We start from the raw sequence: 25,353 nt of genomic DNA, 5'->3' as shown, positions 1-25,353 counted from the left end.
GCGTCATAGAACTTTTGTGTGTATGGGGGGGGGGTTAATGCCCCCGGCTAATCTGTAAAAACAGGTGACGAAAATGCTTGTGCACATGATTACAACACACTTGGCAGCAACTGTTCTACAGACTTTGTTTGCGATGTGGTTGTTTGATAACATGTTCTCCCATAAACTAATCCACCCTGCTCTTGTTCTGGTTTTTCCAGAGCAAACCACTAGATGGCAGTGACTCACACAAAACAGATTTTTTTTTTTTTTGAGGGGTGGGGGGCGTACAGTGATTTAAATATGGTCCAAATGGAAATGTTAGTCTGCACATGTAATGTGAGCGTGATACTTGGATCAATAAATTACAAAAGTTAATTGATAGTTGAACAAAAGATGTATTCCTTCTTCGTTTAGAAACAAATTGATCATAAAACCATACGCACATGTTATGACTCATAACGTGCTGCTGCTTGGCCACACCGGGCCACACACTGTACTTCCTAGTTTACCTGACAGTCATAATTACAAACACCGGGGTGTGTGAATAATAGAAGAAGTGTTGAAACTGAGTTTTTTTTTGTTTGTTTTTGAGTAGAAAAGGTCTGGTCTGAAGCCAAAGAAAGTACAGGATGAAATGGTGTATAATGTTAAAATTCCACTTTGGCATAGCCTGACTGAGGATGAAAGCACAGACGATAGATTGCCCGAAAAGCTAATTCTGTATTTTAAATATAGGAAGCAACAAAACATTAACCCTAAAACTGTCTGGTCGCATCATTCATCTTTCAACATCTATTGCGAAAAATATTCTGCAAGCAATAATTCTGTTTTACACCAAGATAAACAAACGGGGATGTCATTGTGGGTTTAAAAAAAAATGAAAAAGTTGGAAGCGACATTTCAAATTTTATAGTTAATAGTTGTCTTGGTATGTATTTGTATGTTTGAAATTTTCAGTGTAAGTTAGCAAAAACGCAAACTTGTTCTTTAAAAATGTTCTGATGGGAATGTAATCTGAACCTTTGAATGAGCCATGTAGCTTGAATGGATGACATTTGACCACAGTGCGTACGTCTGACGGTCACAGTGGTCAAAGGGGCGCTCACGGCCTTGGTGTGTTTGCTCAGATGAGGGGGAACATTGGTTATGAGCCTATCCCAGTTGAGTGGGGGGGGGAAAAAAGTCAGGTACAGCCTTGCCCTAATCACCAGTGAATCAGTATTAACACCAGCACAGCGAGAGCTTGAACCCCCAACCTCAGAACTGAAGTCACGAACTGCTTTCCAAGATCACTTTTGTCCAGAGATGTGTCAAAGATCCATCAGTTATCAAAAGTTTCAATGAACGTGATGACGCTTATGACAGGAAAGTCCCGGCTTCCTGTGATGACTTCAGCTTTGTGTTCAATTAAACAGATCCAGATTTAAACCAAAATTAATTATGTTGCGACAAGCTCCTCATTTCGGTGTTGATCCCATTTGTGATATTGTTTGGTGCTGAGCAGTGAGGACCTTAAATGCGTCCCTTGGCTCAATCTTGGCTGAGAACCACTGCTCCAGCTGACCAGTACAGGACGCAGTACCTCATGTGACTAGTAGTACCAACACTGACCTGCGAGATGTAGCAAATTGCCACGGAGCTTCCAGACAGCCCAAGACTGTAAAAGTGAGTTTCTGGCAGTTGAGGAAGCACTGTAGACTCTAGCCTGTCTACCTAACTACATCACGCTTCTGATTTTTGTCATTATCATGCTAAATGATGAACACAAGTTCTGTTTCCATGACAGCGTAAGGTTCAGGTCTGATCCTCGTCGGCTGTCGTTGTGCATCACTGAATCTGGACGCAATTTACAATTGGTAGCATTGAGCAGGGTTCACATTTAAAAATGTGAGCACCCAACAATTTACATATCGAGGTGGAAAAATCCCTTAATGGGTTCCAGACCGCAGAACCATCGCCCAGCGTAACCCTAGAAGCATCCGAGAATCAGACTTTTCCCGACTTCCATGGACAGGGCGAGAAATTGCTCTAATTTGGCCCGATTTTTGCCAAGTTTACCTCGCGCGCATTTGCCCTAACTTTGTTGAGATGCCAGGACAGGAATGCTGCTACCTCTTGTCACTAATGTGCCTTTATTACAAATTTATCACTCCAGTTTAGTATCGGCTCTTTACATCCATCCATTTTCTTAGCCGCTTATCCTCATGTGGGTCGCAGGAGTGCTGGAGCCTATCCCAACTTTCAACGGGCAGGAGGCGGCAGGGTAGACCCTGAACTGGTCGCCGGCCAATTGCAGGGCACATGAAGACAGACAAATCGCACTTATAATCACAGCTAGGTGCAATTTAGAGTGTCCAATTAATATTGCATGTCTTTGGGATGTGGGAGGAAACCGGACTGCCCGGGGGAAAGCCACGCAGGCACGGGGGGGGGACATGAAAAATCCACACAGGCGGGGCCGGGATCGAAACCGGGTCCTCAGATTTGTGAGGCCAAAGCTTTCCAGGTGCCGCAAGCTCTTTACAGTACTGATAAAATCCAAAGTATCATTAATCAACTATGATCCCTTCATTGTGCCAAGTCTCTTTTAGCTGCTCTTAGTGCACTTCAGATTTGGTTGGCGCGGCGTGACGTACGTCTCCTCAGTCTCCCGCTGAGTGCAGAGCTGTATTTATAGTGAGTGGGTGGCAGGATTAGCATAAGCGATCGGCGGAGGCAGCTCCACTGCGCGTGCCTCCCGACGAGTCGCCATCCCCGAATTTCTTGCGTACACTTAAGTGATACCGTGGAGGTCGAAGGAAGCTTCCTCGTTGATCTGCTCTAATCCAAAGCACTTATTGGGGAAAGTCGAGGAAATATTTCAAGTTCCGCTTTGCTCGCGAGCGCTACTAAGCCTGCGGAAATTAGCAGCTCCTTAGCATCGTTTAACCTCGAGAGGTTTCTTGAGGATCTTGCTGAGAGAGCTTTTAAGGCCGGTCGGGAATAAAGGATGGGGATTTTTCTCATGGGAAGAAAATTAAAGACTATAACTATTGTCTTAAAATGCCCATTTATGCAGTTCTATGGAACATTTTGTCCTCCTTATAATGTCATTTTTTTCCACAATACGTACTCAAAAGGACCTGTATCCTAACTAACAGGGCACAGCACATTTACACAAATTAAATGTCCCAAAAACTTTGGAGAGGAATGATTCATATAGGCAGCACATGTTGCATTTTGATAACCGATTTATATTTCAGTCCATTTTCATGATATTGATAAGGGGGAATTATCCATCCATTTTCTTAGACGCTTATTCTCACGAGGGTCGCGGGGAGTGCTGGAGCCTATCCCGGCTGTCAACGGGCAGGAGGCGAGGTACACCCTGAACTGGTTGCCAGTCAATCGCAGGGCAAATATAGACAAACAGCCACACTCACAAACACACCTAGGAGCTATTTAGAGTTTCCGATTAATGTTGTATGTTTTTGGAATGTGGGAGGAAACCGGAGTGCCTGGGAAAAAAAAAAAAAACCCACGCGAACATGCAAACTACACACAGGGAGGGCTGGGATTGAACCCGGGTCCTCAGAACAGTGAGGCCAACGCTTTCCAGCTGCATCACCATGCCGTCTAAGGGTGGATTTATTATTATTTTTACCATGAAGTTCACATGCTAACATTGAACCAATCACGACAATCCTATTGGCACCCCAAGAAATGTAATGGTGACTTAAGACTTTTGCAGAGCAGTACGTGTGTCACGTCGCCCACTGGACACGAAAGCTCCCCGAGATCAGCCATTTGTTGGTTTTTAACTTAACCTGCTTAATCACCTGTCAGTCTCCCCTTTGTTCTGTAAATGTTGCAATTATCCACCAGGCAGTGCTTTTGTTAGTTACTTTCAAACCAAGCAGCCATTTGCCTTCACTTCGTAATCCCCAAACGTATTTGCACGTCACTATTCACAAATGGCCGCGTTTTATTTATTTTTTTATTGTAGAACTTATCCCGAATTCGTGTCCAAATAGCATTTAACACAATCAAATGTGGAAAAACAACATTCAGCACGTGGTTTCTCTTTTCACTGATTGGTGGAAGTTGCCTTCCACCCTCTCCAACATTGCTGTGGTTTTGGTCTGTGGTCTCTGGTTTTGTTTGATCTGTAACCGCCGAGCGTTGCACTGGGATGATCAATAAGTGAGCGGTTTCAGCGGGGGTGGGGCGCCCCACACACCCCGAGCCTCATTGGCCGTTTTACATCCTGTTTTCGGTGCCCGCCACTTTTCCGATTTTATGTACGCGTATGGACGTTGTTGTTTTGAATCTGGCCCCCGGGCCTTGATTTTGGCACCTGTAGTTTAAAATATTCATCCAGGCAGTTTTATACATTTGAACAATTGTTTTTGTTTTTGTGACAGGACCCACTCTCTGTCTGCCCTTGAATAAATATTCGTCATACAATATTTGCACTTCAGTTGACTTAAACCATCTTATTGAGAGCTGCAACTTTTTGACTTGGTTCTACGCTTCAGATGTTTTCTTATGTTTTGACACGGTCACCTTCCCCAAGCGGCACAGTTGTCTAAGTGTGTGGATCTAGCAAAGGGACTGGGTGGGCTCAGGGGGCCTTCAGTGGCTTTCTGAAGCGGTTTAAAGGTAAGCCCGCTCGGTCGAGGCGGCCATCGACCTCCGTCCTTGCTGCTCTGTAGCCGGCCAGAGGGCCGCTTTTTGAAGTTGTACTTTAAAAATGTGGTTTCATAAGCCCTTTTCAAAAATGCAAGGTCAAAGACGGCATCCAGTCGGGAGCTGTAAATGTAGCGTGCGCCATTAAAGGGAGCCGCTTAAGAGTTTGTGCTGGTGCAGAGTGATTTCGTCGGGAGCGAACTGTATGCAGGACCATCAAAAAAAAAAAAAAAAAGTCACTCCCTCACATATTTTTGCACGCACTGCGCCACCAGCACCAAGTAGAACTTGCTGACAACCCAAATGAATGGCAGCAGGTGCCGACTGTACCCGCAGGCTATATTATCTGCCGCATGACAATGTGACACTGTATCATCAGCCAGCAGAAGAATTCTTAACCTGCTGAGTGCACGCACGTATGCAGACCCCTTAAAACGCGCTCGTTCAGCATGTGTCGCTTTACACCCCTTCCCCCCGCAGCCTGGTTAGCAGCTGGCCCTGCAACTCCGGAGCATTTATCAATATCTGGAGCAGGGGTGGGGTTGGGGGGGCAAGCCACGGCATCATCAGACTTTCTTGCTCTCTCACATCCACACAGTTACATTATAGTCAAACATTTAAAAAAAATCTCCTCAAAAGCTCTAATTATCTGTTTTTCTGAAGATGGCACCGATTATTGTCTCTTTCTGGTCACGTGTGATTCTGCTGCAGTCTCAAACATGACAAAGTTCTCCAAATGCGACTCCGGAGTGCCACTAACAAGGAGCACAAGAATAACGTTGGATAAATTAAGATGACCATCGTACTGTGCAATCTTCCCAAATGCGATTGTGGATCTGTAGTTTTAACAGAACTTTCCCCGATCTTGTCTCCTTTGTTTCTGGAGTGCACGCCCCTCCCAGGGTGGACCCCCGTCTAGAAAGGGACGAGATGAGCAGTGGCGCTGCTGCATGAGATGGGACAACGCCTCCTTCCCACTAGCTGTACTGAGCTTGGTCAAGGTGATTAAGTAGTCATTCTTCATCTTTGTGATTATTTGACAGAAGCATGTCACAGACCTTTGATTAAGGTACCTGGGAACTGATTTGTTGGAAAATGGTGGACTACTGTATATCTCAGGGGTGCTCAATGCGTTGACCAGTCAATCGCGAGGCAGTCTTGGTCGATTGTGGGAAGGCGTGCCAAAAAAAAACCCAAAACCAAAATCCGCCAATGTTCCCTCTAAACTGTGCGCGTGGGCAATTCTGCACCGCTGCTCTTCGAAGATATTCTGCGTTGCGTGCAAAAAAAAAAAAAAAATCCAATGCAAATTGAAAGTATAACATACAGCTATTCAGTTTGTGACATTTTGCAATGTGATTCAATGAGTGAGGGATGACTGGTTGCTACATCCAATGGCACAATTCACATACGAACCGTAAAAAATGAAAACAAGCCGCCACTGGTTTCTTTTAGGCAGCACACAGAACTTTCTCTAACAATAACCGCTGCTCTGGCACACTTTCTTTTTCCTAGTTTACATTACAACCCCCCATCCCCGCTCTTAAAGACGTACACTCATAATTACAAATGTTGCAGTACTTAGCCAGCCCATCAATGTGTTTTATAATGACAGCGTCCACCACCGCTGCTTTAGTTCGCAACACAGTCTGGGCAACGTAGAGCAAAGACGGGCTAGACATGCTGCGTATGCTCACTTTCAATATTAATGGAGAAAGTTAAAGAAGAAATACCGTTGTTTTAAGAGCCAATGATTGTCGGAGTATATGAATAATCAAAGAAAAAGTGGTTAAATTGGATAAGATTTTCTCTTTCCCTAGTGGGAAAGGTCTGGTCTCAAGCCAAAGTGGAAAGTGCAGGATGAGATGGTGTGTCATTTTAAAATTCCACCCTGGAACAGGCTGATTCAGGATGAAGACACAGACAATACAGTGCACAAAAGCCTAATTGTGTATTTGAAATATATATTGTCGTCAGTAGCTCGCTAGCTTGAAAAGTAAATCTTGGAGTAAAAAAGTCTGAGCACCCCTGGTATATCTTATTTATTGATCAACAACATTACAATTGAGTCAGGTGAGAAGCTTCCATGAAGGATTATTGGTGTCCTTTTCATACTGCGGCTCTGCAAGCCTTCAGCTTCTTATCCCAAATTTATTTAATGTTTCTCGCCGGTCCGGCGGGATTTAAAGGCTTCGCCGCCCGCTATCTCCGCCGCGTCGCCCCTTGTCCGTCCTCTGCTGAGGTCGACAGCGCCCGCACTTTGGATTCACAGAAAGTGAGCAGCTGCCTCAAATCGTTCGATTTTATGCCCCCCCCACGCGCAAACCCATTTACACATTTATGATTCTATTCTGAGGCCGACCGTTAACGACAACCTGGGACTGGGCCGCGGCTCTTGACAAAGGACGGCATAAGATTTTAAATGTTTATTTATAGGTGAGAGGCAACTTTTATGAGAGGAGTTTTTGTGATTTAAGAGCACGCCGACTGCGGTTTAGCAGATCAGGCTGCTACAAGTGATAAAATGTCTTTGTCTTGAGATGAGGTGACGCAACATGTGGCTTCATTTGTCCAAGGTTATTCTTGTCCTCCTCCTTCCGGGTGACTAAATAATCAGTGTCCAGATCTGCACCAAATTGCAATCGTTTCTTCCTCCATACGGTGTTCTGGAGTTTGAGTGGAATGGAGTTTGGAACAAGTTTTTCATCATCTTGCTAGCAAATTGTGACGTAATTTTGTCGCTTTACAAATGCTGTATTTTGGTTATTTAGTGCTCCATAGTGTGACTCTCGAATAGAGCTCGTGCACCTACATCATAAAATCACGTGACTTACCTCGTCATATTGACGTTCTAACAAAGCATTGTTCAATGCTAAGTTGGTTGGCGACGGCACGAAAATACATCTTATAGCACGACGGCCAGAGTTTTGTCTGATACATTGATGATATGATATAATGGTGCATACATTTAGGAGGTGATAATAAACGAAGGTATGTTGTAAAATTAGATAAACTCGGCACAGAGGACCCATATTTAATGCCGAAGTCAATGTTTTCGCTGATAAGAAAGTGGACTGTTAACCCGCTCCCGCCTGCCTGAGACAACTGCATCTACACATATCTTGTGAGTCAGCCGTCGAGACTTACACGGAATAATTTTAAAGCGTAGAAAAGTCTGGACGCGTACAAATACTTTGTTGGTTGCTGGATCTGTTCTCAATCAAGAATAAGTCCCACATCGTGATGGACCCACTCAGATTTTTTCAATACAAATACCCGTATTTAAATAAATGACACCTGGTTTTACACAAACTCACATTCATTAACGATGATTGGGAAAAAAAAAAGAGCGCGTCGACTCCTCCGTACACGGAAGCGTATCGCTGCCACACGTTAACATCTGTTAAACCTCGCTGGGACAGACGGTTTATTTTCTTTTTTTTAAAATGCGCATTGTTGTCAAATGGGCCAATTTGGCATTCTAAATACTTCTTGGTAATTTGAGATTGAGAATAATAATTACGACCTGAAATGAAGTGATCGCTACACTGTCGTGTGTATTTGGTTAGGCATCATCCATCACGTTTAATTGCCGAAATCCATCGATCTTTTCTGGTCTTATCTGCTGGTATTCCATAGAATGATCTCTTTGAATATGTGTCTCGTCTGTTGTGACAACCACCAGCACAACAGGTCTCGGGCATTATAAATATTCTCCTTGGGTTCAATGTCTCCCACAATGTTGAGCAGCTCTGTTTGACTGGCAATATGGCGCCGTGAAAACGGTGACGTCACGTACACGAGTATATTAGAGACTGAGTATAAAATGTCTTTCATTGTTAAAAAAAAGACCTTGGTTTTGTCATACAATTGTCCAGAAAAGGCTCCACTGACAGCTACTTGTGTTTGACCCAGCTTTGTTTCTGCTTTGTCCATATTTGGCTCAGACTGTCCCCTTTCCGCTGATTGATTGCCTCTGTGTAGAAGACTCATTCGTGACTGCACGAGTGCTTATGTTGACAGCGCTGGATCGTGAGTGTAAAAGGAAGGCGGAAGGAGATCATCACTCGTGATGTAGATAAAGTTGAGAAATTGGAACGAACTGATTTCAGGCCTCTCAGTCGAAAAATGCCAGGAACTCAGAAATGCATGCATGGTTTTAAATCATATTTCACGTGTTTACTGAGGTCTCACAAAGACAATATTCCATCCCAAATACTAGAAAAAGTTGTTTTGATGTATACTAACGTTGACTTTCACTCAAATGAATGACTCTTCCAATAACATTTAGCAATATTAATGGGAAAAGACGCTAATGATGGATTTCTACAAGTTGCTGTGTTTCTTCTTGTAATGTATGGAACCCAGAGGGAGTGGCTCGTTGAAGCAATTTGGGGCAGCACAAATGATCCAAGCGGGGCATTAAATGCAAACTCAAGGCAATAAAAGGACGAACAAAAGAATACATCAAGTTGTTAAAAGAGAGTCACATAAAAATAACACTGATAATTCCAGTTCTTTTTATTGTCGTGATTCTCTAGGTAATCCTTCCTGGAGCAAATTGCTGTCATTTGCTTCCCTTTCCAATTAAAGGAATAAGTTTAAGTGGAATAAAAATGACTACCTGTGATTTCCGTCAAACTCTGATACAACCATGGAATTCAATGCTTGTCCTTCAGTTCTCAGGAAAAGTTTGGTTAGGGTTAAAAAGCGTGAGGGTGAGTTAGTTGAAGGAAAGAAATATGAAAATGCATCAAAGCACAAAAGTAATTGGAGAACACACAAGTTGTGAAAGTGCAGGTTCACCTCAACCCCCCACCTCAATGCCCTTGATCAGCACTTTTTCCAGCCAAATATTGACTCCTCCTGCTGAGTCAACACTTTTGTCTGACCTCTTCCTGCGAGGTCTGCTCATAGACTCGGTGGCCTCGGCCACTTCGAGGGTTTGAACAACGGCAAGCGTTACACGGAACTTTGCGTGTGTGTGTTTGCAGCTTCTTTTTACGTCTTTCATCGAGTTGGCACAGATTTGTAGCTTTCAGCTTGCATCGTCACGTGGCCGCCTCCTTATCATGCAGGAAGGCGCAAATGCGGCGTCGTTTTTGATTGCCTTCAGTTTGCGAGACCTGCCCAAGGCCAGGCAGCACATTTGAACAAAACCAAGATTTTTTTGGTGGCCATCCAAGTAGAAAGGCGGAGAGGAATTGATTTGCGTTTTTTGCTGCTCGAGTCGTGAGGGAGGAGACACCACGGAAACGGTACGGACGAAATGTTTTTGTGCCGTTCTCTAAGCGCCAGGCCCTCGCTGAAACGTTGGAACAGATAAAAACAAACACCTCGCTCCAGGATGCCTTCTTTTTATAGTGCGTGTTTATGGAAGTAAATACGTGCCACCGGGGTTTTAATTTGAAATGCCACAGAAAACAGGATTTGAATTTGAAATGTAAAGAGATCATATTTTCAACCGTTGTATTTCAGTGTAACTTTTCAATGTTAACAATTCAACCGGCTACAATCCGCTGTCTAAATTCACCGTCTGTACCCCCAGGCAGGGTTACTTCAGGTCAGAACTGAATACCCAGCCAATCACAGTTTTCCGCTTTCTTAGTCACCTGACGTCACATACTGAGAAAGCCTAACTGGATTGGCTGGCTGTTTGCTTCTGACCTGAAGTAACCCCGCCTGGCGGCACAGACGGTGAATTTTAGACGGCGAATTGGAACTGGTTAAATTTCAGACAGAATTGCAGCGAGGGGAATTTCAGACGGCGAATTGTAGCCTGTTGAATTGTTAACCTTGAAAAGTCACACTGAAGTACACATTTTGAAAATGTGGTCACGTTACATTCCAAATTCAAATTCCATTTTCTGTGGCATTTCAAATTCAAATCCCGGTGGCACATATTTACTTCCATACATGTTCTTTCTTTTTTGACAATTCAGCCACAATTGAAGTGTGACCCCTTCCCCAGAATAGTTAAAAAAAAGTTACATTTAACAACACAATCCTTTATACAAGTACAATACAATACATGTGCCGGAGTCACCTTTCTGCAAACCAGAAAGTGTCCTGATCACCCGTGGAAAATATGACATCCGTGCTTATTGTGAATAGTTTTAAGCTGCACTTTTTTTTTTCTGTGTGTTGCTTACTTTGCAGCACAGCATCAGAGGAAGAAATCCTCCAAACGACCTAAAATGATTGTGTAAGGGAAGGCTGCCGGGGTACATTTTGTGACTTTAACATTAAATGTCTGCCTTATAGTGGCACAGCCAATTAGACGGCAGTAAAAGCGGGAAGGAACTTTTCCCCAAGTAGTCTCAGATCGGCCCGAGATTGGTTTGATGAAGCAACAATTACTCGGTAAAAGTGCAATCCACGCGGCGTCATTCCAGTTTGAAATGTGACTGCCTTTCCCTAGGGAGGAGGGGGGGGGGGGTACACACATAAATATTTACTAAGTGGTGCATTGCTGCTGTGAAGTCTGAGGTTTATTGCGGCATCCTGGATTCATACGAGGGAAAAGTCCAGAATTACGGCTCCAAATTTGAGTTGTTTTGCCGAAATGAGTCTCAATTAGTCGCCGAGTGAGTCACACACTTTAGGCAAATAAACATGTCCCTGTAATAGACCCCCCCCCTTTTCCCATCAAGGAGGTAAAAAAATAAGTTAGTAGGATTGTCTTGCACATAGACTTCATGTTCAGACCCCATTTAAACTCTGCCGCTAACCAAAACAGCAGCACCAAGCAAAGCATGTAAACGGCGTGAAGTCTTACCATGTGTTGAAAAAAAAAAAATTAATGCAAGAGAAATATAAATGCTCCAGTTTAGATCATCTTAAATCTCGTTACTTCCCTCCGTTTACAATCTTACGCATACATTAACGACTTCTATGCAAAATGGCAGTTCATCAAGCATGTGAATAAATGTAAAAGATTTTAGTTGTTGTGGAAACGTTTTTAACGCCGATTCCATGAAAGTAATTGTTAATCCGCAGACTTGTTTACCCCCGAACCCTCCTTTTCAGAGACGTTGTGTATTTTTACACCCTTCATCACACCAGAGTGTTTTTAAGCTAATTTGAGCTGATTAGCCGCCTTCCTAAAATTCTCCCCAAGTTCCCGCAGCCGTCTTCCCGCTCTAATTAGCAGCTGTCTAATGAACCCGCACGTTGTGGCTGTTTATTGCTCCAAAGGACTCGGTCGGTGTTGACACCGCTGCCGACGTCGCGCAATGTAGGCCAGAGACATGAAAGGATGGGAGGACGCTCGCAGGACCGCCGCTGCATCCGCCGGATGTTTTTGGGTTCTTTTGGGATGTCGTTCAGTGTTTTGTTTTCTTCGTTATGTTTTGCTCTGCAGGAAGCGACTCTGCTTTCTGACGACGTGCCAGTTACAGCGCGAGTGTCAGCAGCAGAGGCGATGTTAGCGCGTTTAATCTTAAAGTTGCATTCCCAATGTTCGGAAAGTGTTTAAATGAGGGATAAAAGCGTGGGAGGCTTGAAGCATTGTTTGCTTGTATTAGAGCTTACACTCGATTAGAATGATCCCGGCTGACTTCCACGTTATTTTACTTTCAACAGTTTCATTTATTTGTTGTTGCGGTTGTCCTCATTAGAGTCGGTGATCTGGGCGCCATCACAGCTGACCTGGGGCAGCGGCGGGGTACACCCCGGACTGGTCGCAAGCCGTTCACAGCGCACATAGACAAGCAAGCACAAGTGTGACGAAACAGCCACAATAAGCAATTTACCGTAATTCCCGGCCTACAGAGCGCACCTGGTCATAAGCCTCATCCAGTACATTTGTAAAGGAAATACTATTTGGTACATACATACACCGCAGCTGTGTAAAAGCCATAAGTGCCCACATTGAAACCCACGTTGAAAGATGAGATATTTACAAAGAAAGACAGTAAACAGAGAGTTTAACGCTAAAGCTAATGCTAACGCTAGTGCCACGCTAACATGGCCGGTTAAAAAAAAAAATACCAGTAAAAGTCACTGACACGGCGGTAACTCGCTAGCGCAGCGCTAACAGGGCCGGACCGGTAAAAGTCACTTCCTCGGCACATATATTCCGCCGGTGTCACGCTTAGCTTTTCCGCTTGATTGCCCCCCCTTGCGGTCATTAGAATAAGTGCACAAATTAGCCGCATCACCGCATAAACCGCAGGGTTGAAAGCCTGTGGAAAAAGTTGCGGCTTATAGGGCGGAAATTACGGTAACTAAATTTCCGGTTAGCTTTAAAAGACATGCTGTTTTTGAACTGATATTATTATTATTATTATGTAAACATTAACATTTTTTAACTACACGGATATTTTGGAACAATTAATTTACTATGGAAACTTTAATGAGCTATTTCTGTTTAAGTTTTAATTTAACTTTGTATGACATGGTCTTGAGCCTCGGAATGCCCTACATTTAAAAAAAAAAAATTAAATCAAAGAGCAGATGATAAAAAATGAGATTCAAAAAAATTATGAAAAATTACATTTTTTTAATTTTGAAATGAAAATAATGAGATTAAAAAACAAATCAAAAACCAAAAGACATGGTGGAAATATGCTTAAAAGCACTTCAGTCAAATATTGAAATTTTGATGCCAATAATCTCTCTTTTACCATGAAATATTATCTGCTACAATAATTGGTCATCGGCCGTTTTGACTCCCAATAATCAGTATTGGCCCTGGAAAAAAAATATTGGTCTATCACGAGTCAACTCAGTCCTTGGAGGGGATTGATCTGCTCTGTAGTTGAACTTCTACTGCCAAAACTCACTCAAAAGAAGGTCAAAATTTGGATTTTTGGACCACCAAATGCAGTGAGAGACATGCTGTACAACCACTGGCATGTGCAGTCAAATCCCAGACTTTCATATTTCATGTGGCCGTTGGCAATACTGTAATATCCTTTCAGACTGCTGTGCTTGTTCAGCTATAATCTAAGTTGCACCCCATTCAAAGCGAGCCAATTGATCCTTATTTATAAAGCGCCAGCTCACAGCTAAAGATTAAACTGTCACCACCATACAAGTCAAGACAAGACCATTTTATTTATATCGCTCCAATTTACAACAGACGTTACCTCGCGTCATTTTGCATATTGAGCGTGCCAAGAACTCCATTCCTCATACATTAAAGAAAACCAACTGAACTGCATTTGAGCAAGCACTTAGCGATGGAGGCAGGGAAATACTATCTTGCAAGAATATGAATCCTCTTTATTTGCCAAGTACTGTCTGTCAAAACCGCAAGGAATTTGCTTCTGGCCAGTCAATTGACAGAGAATTAGCAATCAATGATTGTCAGTAATGTAGTCGTACTGATACTTTTTTCCCGGACAATTGTGGAAAAAAACTGATCAATTTAGAGTCGTTTGAAATGACTAATAGAACAATAATCTGGTGCAGTGACCATTGTGGAAATGGTGCAGAGACGTCAAGAAATCCATGCAGCTCAAAGGTACTCGCAGTGCGATAATCTGGAACGTCAATTGTGCAAATGGCGCAGATGCTTCTCCAGCGTGAGTGGCTGGTATTGGTCAACAGAGTCGTGAGTTACTAAAGTGAGCACACAAGTGTCACGAGCAAGACTTGGCCACTGCCAAGAGGGGCGTGGCCACGCCACTGCTCTGGGCGGTGACACCTGTCACCGCGGACAACCGTTTCACATTGGGACTGTAATTAGACAGGCATTTAAATTTGAGTTTTTGTCACCGGCATTTGCCAGTTCGTTGTGCCCCGAGTTAGTGAGCTGCATTCACTGACACTAGGAATCTCCACCACTGAAAATAGTTTAGTGTTGAGCTATCCTCGCCACAGCGTTTCTGTGCCACCACAGTTTAGTCCTGTCTTCGTTTATGTTTCATAGTCAAGTCCGAGTTCATAGTTTGTCTCCTAGTCATCAGACCTCGCTGCATGTCTTTTGGATCCTGCCTAGCCTAGCGTTTCTGTACCTCTGCCTTCTCGGACTGCTTACACCATGTATGACCTCAGCTTTGAATAAAACTACACTTAACATCATGCCCTCGTCTCGGATTCCTCCATTTAGGTCCAGCCTCGCTCCGGGGGTTCGTGACACGAGTACTGTGTAATTGGTCTGACAGAGATGTGACTACAATCTCCAGACAAGACAACAAAACCTCGACGAGAACTAGGACTCTGTAGGACCAGCCTCTTTCTCAACGGTTGGATTGAGATGGAAAGACATCAGACTGACTGTAACTGGAGAGGGGGGAAAAAAAACTGATAGACAAACTGATGTAACACTATGTAAACATGGCCCTCTCCCAGCTTTTTGCCTTTTATGGTACATGTTGCAGGCATCAAGTTCAAATGGCCTAACTATTTTCAACAGGCTGAACATCCAATATCTTGCCTTTGTGTATTCAATTGCGTATAAGTTGAAAAAGATTTGCAAATCATTGGATCCTGTTTTGATTCACGTTTGCACAATGTCCCATATTTATTGGAATTGGGTTTGTAGTTGTAGTCAGTCGTGTCACAATACTTAAAACACTGCAGTGTTCGGTACGACATGTGGTTCGCTCTCTTTAAAATCTCCTGCAGGCCCCGGGAAGTCCAAAAGTACATATGTTCACTCATTTATTTAGAAATATTTTGTATCCATCCATCCATTTTCTGAGCCGCTTATCCTTACAAGGGTCGCAGGAGTGCGAGAGCCTATCCAAGCTATCTTCGGTCAGGAGGCGGGGTTCACCCTGAACTGGTTGCCAGCCAATCGCAGGGCGCATAGACAAACAGTCGCACTCACAATCACACCTCGGGGCAATTTAGAGTCTCCAAATATTGTTGCATGTTTTTGGGATTTTGGGGGTTTTAGGGCACGACTTCAAATACTTAGGATCAAGAAGTGACGAAACGGGTCCAAGCAGTTTGGAGGTCTCTGGTGTGTTGTGTGACAGAGGAGTCTCTGCTCGGATGAAGGGAAAAGTTTATGAAACAGCGGTGAGGCCAGCCATGATGTATGGGTTAGAGACGGTGGGCCTGAAGAAACAACAGGAAGCAGAACTGGAGGTGGCAGAAATGAAGATGCTGAGGTTCTCGCTCGGAGTGAGAAGGTTGGGTAGGATTTGAAATGAGCTCATGAGAGGGACAGCCAAAGTTGGATGTTTTGGAGACAAGGTGAGAGAGAGCAGACTTCGATGGTTTGGACATTTTCAGAGGCGAGAGAGTGAGTATGTTGGTAGAAGGGTCCTGAGGATGGAGCTGCCAGGCAAAAGAGCGAGAGAAAGACCAAAGAAAAGGTTGATGGATGTTGTGAAGGGAGGACATGAGGACTGTGGGTGTTAGAGAGGAAGATGCAGGAGATAGGCTAAGATAGCAAAAGATGACACGCTGTGGCGACCCCTAACGGGACAAGCCGAAAGGAAAAGAAGATCCCAAATGGATTGGCCCTGACCTCAAGTATTGTGATAAAATGTTTTGTAATCTTCAAGTCAGACGGTGTCAAAATTGACTTTGCGCAACATACAATGTAAACAATATTTTACAAAGCAAAATGTGATGATAATTACTCAATCATTAGCTAATATTGCTCAAGTGATGTTGACAGCAAGAGTCACTGATGGTGTAGTGGTACACCTGCCTGCCTTTGCTGCAGGCAGCGTGGGATCGATTCCCGCTCAGAGATGGTGTCGATATCAGCCCTGCGACTGACTGGCGACCAGTTCAGGGTGTAGTCTGCCTTTCGCCTAAAGCTAGCTGGGGTAGGCTCCAGCTTTCCCGCAACCCTTGTGAGAATAAGCGGCTTGGATAATGATATGATATCTTGAAAGCAGTGACAAAGATATAATATTGAACAATGAAAAATGATGTAAAAATAAAGTTGCCCGAGATTGGCCAAAATACTGCATCAAGAGATCAATACTGGATTTAGTTTAAAAATAAGAACTGTACATCTATTTCGAGAGCGTTACATCAAGCAAATGGCAGCAATTTGGCGGAACGGCCCATGAGCGTTTTTCGACGATAGAGGAACGATTGAGGGCAACCCCAAACCGTTGTTCCGCTCATTTCCTTCCGACATCCGACGTCGATGGCATCTGTGGTTGGCGGGCAAACAGGAAATCAAATGAGACCGAGGGCGTTCCTCGCGACTCAGACGGCGGGCCCGAGCGAGAACATTTCCGCCGTGGTCACATATTTCCTGCGGGCGTCTGGAGACATTTAATAGCTTTTCATTTTGTCTCGCCTCGGACGCACGGACTGTGTACTCTCGCTTTTTCACCGGCGGTGTGATTGATTTGAGTGCGCGAGGCCGCAGAGGCCAGACGCTTTATTGAGTGGCCGCGTTGTCGGTGCGGGTCTGCAGAAGAACAGCTTCTGCCGGGCCTTGTTGTGTTTATTATCCGGAGTTGACACGGGGGAGGGGTGGGGGGGGGGGGGGGAGAGAAGATTTCAGTGGGCAGAGGTTTATTTGGAGCCGGCGACGACTTCTCGAAAGTGACCCGCGGTGAGCGACGCAGGGCTTTGGGGCTTTGTGGCTTTGACTGAGCCTGCCCGACTGAAGCAAGGCTTTATCCCGGCGTCCTTACATTAGATAACAAAGAGCAGTGACCTCCGTCATGACTTTTAACGGGAGTTAGCTGTTAAATCGACGGAGAAGAATTGAATGTTAGATCTGAACAGAGATAAAGGTTCATCCAGATTCAGAATTTTCTCAAATGCCAAGCAGATGCGACATTAGTTGCAGGATGAGCAGCAACCCAGAATATTAAGCAGTCTGCATTCTTTCCATTTTATATTTGATACATAATCGAGATTAACCTCTGGAAATATGTGCAATAATTCCCCGTAGCGACCGTGCCCTACAGCGACGTGTTAAAAAACCACGATCCCCTAAAAATTAAGAGATCAAATGCTAAAGCAGATATCTCCATTTTTGGGGGGAATTGAGTAAAATTTTATGGCAGATTTTTTATTTTATTCAACAACATAAATTAAGCGATTTAGAGGCTACTTTGAAAAAAAAAAAAAACGCCATTTATTAAAAGGTCTTTCGTAGAGGTCCATGATATCCGCTCATAGTAAACAAAAAAAATTTGTTTTAGCAGAAGAACACATCCAGAGTGAAAGCTTGCGTAAGCCTAGCAGACCAGGAGAAGCTCATCCATGCTTTAATCTCAAGTAGAATTGACTATTGTAATAGCCTTCTGACTGGACTTCCCCAAAAGAGCATTAAAATGCTGCAGCTCTGGTTCTGCCAGAACAAAAGAGGCCTGGGCAAAAATGTAATCATGACATTTTTGTTGAAATGGTTTCGCAGACTTGAGTGTTTGCTTGGTTTATAGTCAACGTAAGTGGTTGGCGCCCCACTATGTTTTTGGTGACCACCCCTGGAAGGAAGGCATAGAATAATAAAGTATAAATGCAAATATGGTCTGATTTATGGCACAAATTTAAGCATCTGAAAGAAAATGTGAAGTGCCATTTTCCATCTTAATGTTAAAAGGTCGTCAAATTTATTTGGTCCTTGCTTTCATGTAACTGGTTCTGCCAACACAGCTGGCTTGATTAAAAACTGATTTGACAGAAATAATAATAATTCCCCCTCCCTCCCTTATTAAAGCAAATAATGGTTGGCATTTTTGCCGGATTTCCACCGTAACCTATGGAACGAAGCCTACTGACCATCATAAAACATTCAAGGATGAAATATGACTGCTGCAGCAGACAGGAAGTTGTGCACAACAAGGGCAAAATGAACAAACCTACGCTGAAGAAGAGGTAAAAATAGGAAGGAGAGTAGCTCGGAGCGTGTTGAAGTAAGTGCTGACGGAGGGAGGACAACAGAATTTTCTCTTGCTGAAATGTATTCATGCTCCAAATAATGCGTGCTCCCGCTAAATGTGCAGTCTGATGTGGATAAAGAGAGTTACGTACGTCAAGGGCCATACTCGGTTTAAAATATAAATATATACGCACGTGTATAATGCAAGATTCCAACAAACGTTTATCACATTTAAGGTGAGAAAATAAAAAGACGCTAGCAGCCACAGTCATGACTTCATGCCAGTTGGCTTAGCATTTAGCGTGCTCCACAAAAGTCAGAAAGAGAGAAAAGGGAACATAACGGAACGCCCGCGAGATGTTGAGGGGTTCGGACCGCTTACACTTTTGAAGTTTTAGTTTTGATTTCTGAATTAAAATCGTCCATGCATTCCTGAGTTCCAGACGTTTTTCTCCCAAGGGGCCTGAAATCAGGTCTTTCTAAATTCTAAAGGTTATCTACGGCACTAGCCAAGATATACGACTTCTCATTTTGTTCTCGAGCTAACGCCGTCAACATAACAAACGTGTGCACCCTTCCAACCAATCAGCAGGAAGGAGGCGGTCATAGCCAAATATGGAAAAAGTGGATACAAAACTGGGTCTAACAGAAAAAGTGACACAGGAATCTTTTCTGAATCTGTTTTTTTTTTTTTTTTTTAAATGAAATTGACAATTTTACAGTAAGTCCACGTGAGAGAGTTACTCAAAGGTCTAAATAGCCAAAATATGCTACGTTTAAAGGCGTAAAGCACCAATCATTTTCCACCCAGCCCACCCATGAGCCAGCCCACCCCCCTCCCTCACCCTTCCTGACATTTGCTCGGGATGTTTGTTCAACGCAGGCCACGCTCAGCTTAACTGGAGCGGCCACCCATCCTAATCGGCTCTTCTGGCCTGCGCTGTTAACGAGCTTACAGTAAAATGGAGCAATGGTCAACCCACCCCCCCACCCCCCGAAAAAAAAAAAAGAAGATTTTTAGGGATTGGTACTTTGTGTTATATGCAGGGATGAACTCAATACTTTCCTAATCTTCATACAAATAAAGCAGCAGCGCTGTATGATAGGCAGCGTTGCATCGTGTTGTTAGGGTTGTGGAAGAAGTTGAGCTTAGTCGTTCCATCCATGCATTTTCTTAGCTGCTTATCCTCACAAGGGTCGCGGAGAGTGCTGGAGCCTATCCCAGCTGTCAATGGGCAGGAGGCAGGGTACACCCTGAACTGGTTGCCAGGCTATCGCAGGGCACATGGAGACAAACAGTCGCAGTCACAATCACACCTAGGGGCAATTTAGAGTGTCCAATGAGTGTTGCATGTTTTTGGGATGTGGGAGGAAACCGGTGTGCCCGGACAAAAAACCCACGCAGGCACGGGGAGAACATGCAAACTCCACGGAGGCAGGGCCGGGATCGAATCCAGGTCCTCAGAACTGTGAGGCCAACGCTTTCCAGCTGTTCCACCGTGCCGCCCCGAATCGTTCCAATTAAAAAAAAAAACAAAAAAAAATCTGTATTTATTTTTACAGTTTATTTGTACATTTTTTGTGTGGCATCATCTTATCGCTCGACTGTAAAACGGACAAAAACAAATTTAGGAGCTCAAGGGCACATTTGTATTTATTTTAGTTTGTCCAATTTATTCATTGATGAGGAGAAACAAATAATTAAATTGTGTATGGAAAATATCTGCAAAACTTTATTTGATTAAAATCATTATTTTTTTTTGCCTTTTATAATCTAACATTTACCAAAAAAAATGTATTTTATTTCAAATGTTTTGCTTATTTATAGGACACTTGATGATGTGATGTAAAGATACTGGATTTCGGAACGTGGCACGTGGGCCGTACTTTTCCCACCCCTGCTAGAACTTGTCTCAGCAGCGCCATGGGATTAGTTGGATGTATCCCCCCCCCCCCTTTCTCCTTTTGGTGACATGTTTTATTCTTTCTCTTTTGGGTGTCCAGCGTTAACGAGGCGATGTCGGACTTGTCGTCGAAAACTACTGTGGAAGTACAAGGTGAGTCAGAAACTTTCCAGCATATCATTTAGGACAAAAAAAGAGGTCTTGAGCCGCTTGTTACTACTACCAGTTGAGTTTTTCTGTCAAACTAAGCAAAAAGCAAATAATACATTATGTACTGGTATCTTTAATAAAACAAAAGACACAGCTTTGCTTTGGATAAGCCCGTTTAGCTAATGCTAATGCTAACACCATGAAACCCAACACAGACAAGCTAACTGATAGTTTCAGTGTTGAAGGGTTAGCTTTAGAGCCCTTTGACCTGTGGGGGTGCGAACACAAACAGTAGAACCACATGTAGATACAATATAATACAACAATACTCACAGGCTTAACGAATATTTTTTATCCTTTATGAAACATGACTATTACAACATGAGCAGTTTTGACTTTCTGCATGTAGGTCAGTCCAGTATTTCTGAATTATACTTCCATGCATGGCCACGGTGCATACAACAAGGAGTAGCCAAATGTCCATTGAATTGTGGCAAAAAAAAAAAAAAAAGTAAAATAATTATATAAAATAAGCACTGATGGCGTAGTGGTACACACACCTGCCTTTGGTGCAGGCAGCGTGGTATCGATTCCCGCTCAGCGTCTGTGTCTATCTGCCCTGCGACTGACTGATGACCAGTTCAGGGTGTAGTCTGCCTTTCACCCGAAGCTAGCTGGGATAGTCTCCAGCTTTCCTGCAACCCTTGTGAGGATAAGCATCTTGGATAATGACATGACTTTACGATCTATTTTGTTGTGGCATTGAAGTATGTTGTCTTTCCCCTAGCAGGGTTGCGTCAGGAAGGGCATCCGGCGTAAAAATTGTGCCAAACATATATGTGCGTTTCATCTGAGATGACACGCTGTGGGGACCCCGAAAGGGACAAGCCGAATTGAAGTATTCCACTATTATAAAAATACCGCAATTGCTTAATTAAAACACTACTTTACTTTTTTATTTTTTTTAATTACAGAACACATTATTTAACATTTTTATGTTACTGAAATAATCTTGTATCTCGGGGTGCTCTGCTATTGATTGGCGGCCGTTCCAGGGTGCACCCCGACCCAGTGCCAACTTGCTCGACCGTAGAAGTACGACCCCATTTCCAATATTTGTATATCAATATCTAAAATCTTGCTGCAGTCATATGGATTTAGATATACATATATAGGGAACACTCAAAAAGTGCTTCCTAATCCACCCACGGTGCCGCGCGCAGGCTTGATGTGCATTCGACGTGGGCGCTCTCGTCTGATGACACGCGAGCGCTTATCATTGAATAAAAGTAACCCCGAAGTGCTATCAAAGCCTACAATGAAGTGCGCGGGCAAAATGTTTTATCTGCTCGCCGCATGCTAGCCTGCAGCGTTTTGTTCATGCTGAGAAAGCAAAGAAGCGTGGAAAAAAAGAGCTTTTTTTGGTTGATCAAAGCGTATGTTGTCTCCAATATAAACAAAAGCTGAGATGATACACGGAAGGGAAGCGCGCTATCATTTTTTTTTTTGCGGATTCCATTTTCTTTGCGGGCCATCTTTTATTCCTGCGGATCTGGAGCGGGCCCGAACGTCAAGCGGGAGACTGGCTGAGCCGTTCGCAGCCCCCATCTGCGTGTTCGCACGCAAGCGCGCGAACCAACGGCCAATTTAATGTGCGCGCGTGCGTCACGCTTGACCTCATCCGCTCGCATCGCGCCAAAATAAAAATACAAACAGGAAATTTGATGCTTTTTCTCCTCGTACTTTAAGCCCTCTGAAGCGTTCTGTAGTTGCATGTACACAAATTTCAGTTGGATTTAAATCACATGTAAATATTTACAAAAGCATCCACACCAAGCCGTGAATAATAATCTATAAATAAGACAAATAAACATAAAATTCAGTTTAGTTGGCCGGGGGTCACGAGTGACGTCTCCAACAACGCTCCCAAAAACCCCTCCTGATGCCTTGCACGTGCGGCCACGTTTTTCTTTTCCAGAAATGATTTTTGTCTCGACTCAGAAGTTGCAGAAAGTGACATCATTTTGATCTGCTGGAATCAAAACAACTCGCACCTCAGCTTTCAGCCATATTTAGCTTTATTTTTAGACATGAAATTAGATGGCAATGAAAAAGTGATTCGTTTAACTTGTTTTGTGCCAAGAGCTGTATGACATGGAACACTCCTGACGGTTCATTTCCCAATATTTTGTGTAACTTTTGTAACTTCAGCCGGGCAAAATATTAGAAAAATATAATAAATGGCCGTCAGTGTGATTCACTGCTTAGTACAACTGTAAAAATACACAACAAATCCCCTGTCAACTGCATGCAGTGTGGACCGTCAATTCGAGCATGCAACTGTTTTTGAAAGCTTTCTTTTTTTGCCTCTCTGTCACTTATCAATGATTACCGTAATTTCCGGTCTATAAGCCACAACTTTTTTCACACGCTTTCAAAACTGCGGTTTATGCGGTGATGCGGCTAATTTGTGCGTTTTTTTTTTCTCTAACGGCCGCAAAGGGGCACTCGAGTGGAAAAGATAGAGTGAGACCGGTGGAATATATGTTCCGAGGAAGTGATTTTTACCGGTCCGACCCTGCTAGTGCTGCGCTAGCGTGTTACTGTCGTGTCTCAGTGATTTTTATTATTATTTTTTTTTTTTAACTGACCCTGTTAGCGCTGGGCTAGTGTGTTACTGTCATGTCTCCGTGATTTTTACCCGTATGTTTCTTTTAACTGGCCCTCTTAGCGCGCCACTAGCGTTAGCGTTGAACTCTGTGTACTGTCTTTCTTTGTAAATATCTTCAATGTGGGGACTTGCGGCTTTTACACAGCTCCGTCGTATGTATGTGCCAAATGATATTTCCTTTACAAATGTATTGGGTGAGGCTTATAAGCAGGTGTGCTCTGTAGGCCGGGAATGGAAAGGTTTCCAGTTACGCCATCTTGTGTGTCATAGAGGTCAGAGAACACAGGTGATAGGTGAAGTGTGAAGTTTTTTTCTATCGTTACTTATCCAATTGGTCTAAGCGTGGTGGTGACGTTATTGGAAACCTATCCATTACGATAGTTTCTTTCTGCACTTGAGTTTCCTCCGCAGGGTGTCTGGGCTCTCCGTTAGAGATAGGGTGAGAAGCTCAGTCATCCGGGAGGGGCTCAATGTAGAGCCGCTGCTCCTCCGCATTGAGAGGAGCCAGATGAGGTGGCTGGGGCGTCTGATTCGGATGCCTCCCGGATGCCTTCCTGGTCAGGTGTTCCTGGCATGTCCCACCGGAAAGAGACCCCGAGGACAACCCAGGACACGCTGGAGAAGACTATGTTTCTCGGCTGGCTTGGGAACACCTCGGGATCCCTCCGGAAGAGCTGGAAGAAGTGGCTGGGGAAAGGGAAGTCTGGGTATCCCTGTTGAACCAACTTCCCCCGCGACCCGACCCGGAAAAGTGTTAGATAATGGATATATATATATATAGATATATATATGACAAAAACAAATGCAACTTCTTTTGTGAATGGAATGCATCCCACGCCAGCAAAATTAAGCCCGAGGCCCTGATTGATCACCTCATTCACTGACTGCACTCCTTTACTTTAGTGACAGAGACTCTCCACGCTTTGCTTTGCGCATGGGATACGACACGACGTTTTTCGATCGGCCGTCGCGATGCTGTTCATCTGAGATCCAAATTTGGAATCGCAGCAAAACTAGTGGTTGATGGTTTAGTCCACATGAAAACTAATGGCAGATGTCATGAGCGGGGCTGGAGCACTGCCAGGAGGGGCACGGCCTGGTCACCGCTCTGGGCGGTGCCACCTCTGGCACTCGTCACAGCTGTTGCGCATCCGGCATGTAAATTGAATTTATGTTGCAGTTTTTTTCATGGGCATTTGCCAGTTCATTGAGTTTGCACCAGGTCACTGGGTGCGGACCCTGCTTCTGAAATAAAACCCACTGGACATTATGCCTTTGCCTCGGAGTCCTGCATTTGGGTCCTGCCCTGCACTGATGGCTCATGACAGCAAAACCCTGTACACGGCGTGACACTTCAGTCTCATTCGGCCATGTTGTACAGTGGGGCTTTTTTTTTTTTTTTTTTCGTTTGTTTAGCTTTAGAGAGAAACAGGAGCAGACTAAAACTGGCATTGAGGCCACAGCAAACGAGTTATATCGAGGAAAACGGATAGCTGAATTGAAAAACAGTGCATACAAACCTTTAAAATATGTATAAATAATCCCCAAAATATATGGTCGCTACTTCGTGGATTTCAGCTATTGCAATAAACAAAGAATTTGTCCACATTTCAAATGACCATTGAAGATTTTGTGAAACGGCTCGTGGAGTGAATGTTTCAGGATTGTGCAGGCGTACCTAATAAAGCGTCCAGAGAGTTTAAACATTTGTATATGCGGGCTTAGCCTGACGTTAAGCAGTTTAAGGTCGCTCACACGTCGCGCTTGTGGCGCACAAAGGTGGAAATGAGCAGCAGAGCATCAGCGGAGCTCGCTAATCCTGCCCTCGATGCCTCGTGGCCGCGTCGTCTATATTTACTCCTGACGGCTTCAAATTGAAACTGTGATCACATTATCCACACCCTTCCTCGTGCACGCTTGGCTCGCTCAGTCGAGTGAGCGGCCCCTCCCACCATTGCTCAGTATCATCCCGACTCACTCGCCCTCGTCTTCAGAGAGTCATCAACGGCTGACCCAGCCGTTGTTTTGTTTTCTCTGCGGAGCCAACCGTCAATTTGTGGAGACTGAGGGTGGACTTGAGATTGGATCAGGACAAGAGGTGGATTCATCAAAGCCACTGCTGGGTGACGTTCGGACAACTTGGCCATTCCCCTCTGATTGGCGCCCGCCAGATCGATGCGACGTTTTTGTTCTCCGAACGTTTGTAGTCTGCAACTCAA

General features: G+C 44.0%; 1 protein-coding gene across 2 annotated transcripts in view; it reads left to right on the top strand.

Annotated features, from left to right (window-relative positions):
* Positions 1-5,320: 5,320 nt before the first annotated feature.
* Positions 5,321-25,353, top strand: part of lingo3a (leucine rich repeat and Ig domain containing 3a) — an 83,450-nt gene continuing 63,417 nt past the window's right edge. The window contains exons 1-2 of one of the 2 annotated variants that reach the window (XM_061825791.1): positions 5,321-5,651; positions 20,414-20,466. The gene's annotated coding sequence lies outside the window, so the exon portion shown is untranslated. Of the gene's footprint in view, positions 5,652-9,784; positions 9,909-20,413; positions 20,467-25,353 lie in introns of those variants that run through there. The other variant, XM_061825792.1, reaches the window with a different exon arrangement.

The sequence above is a fragment of the Syngnathoides biaculeatus genome, chromosome 7 (assembly GCF_019802595.1).
Source record: "Syngnathoides biaculeatus isolate LvHL_M chromosome 7, ASM1980259v1, whole genome shotgun sequence".
In the NCBI taxonomy this organism is placed as follows: Eukaryota; Metazoa; Chordata; class Actinopteri; order Syngnathiformes; family Syngnathidae; genus Syngnathoides; species Syngnathoides biaculeatus.
Note: the sequence above shows the minus strand (reverse complement) of the source record. Positions and strands in the feature narration are given on the sequence as shown.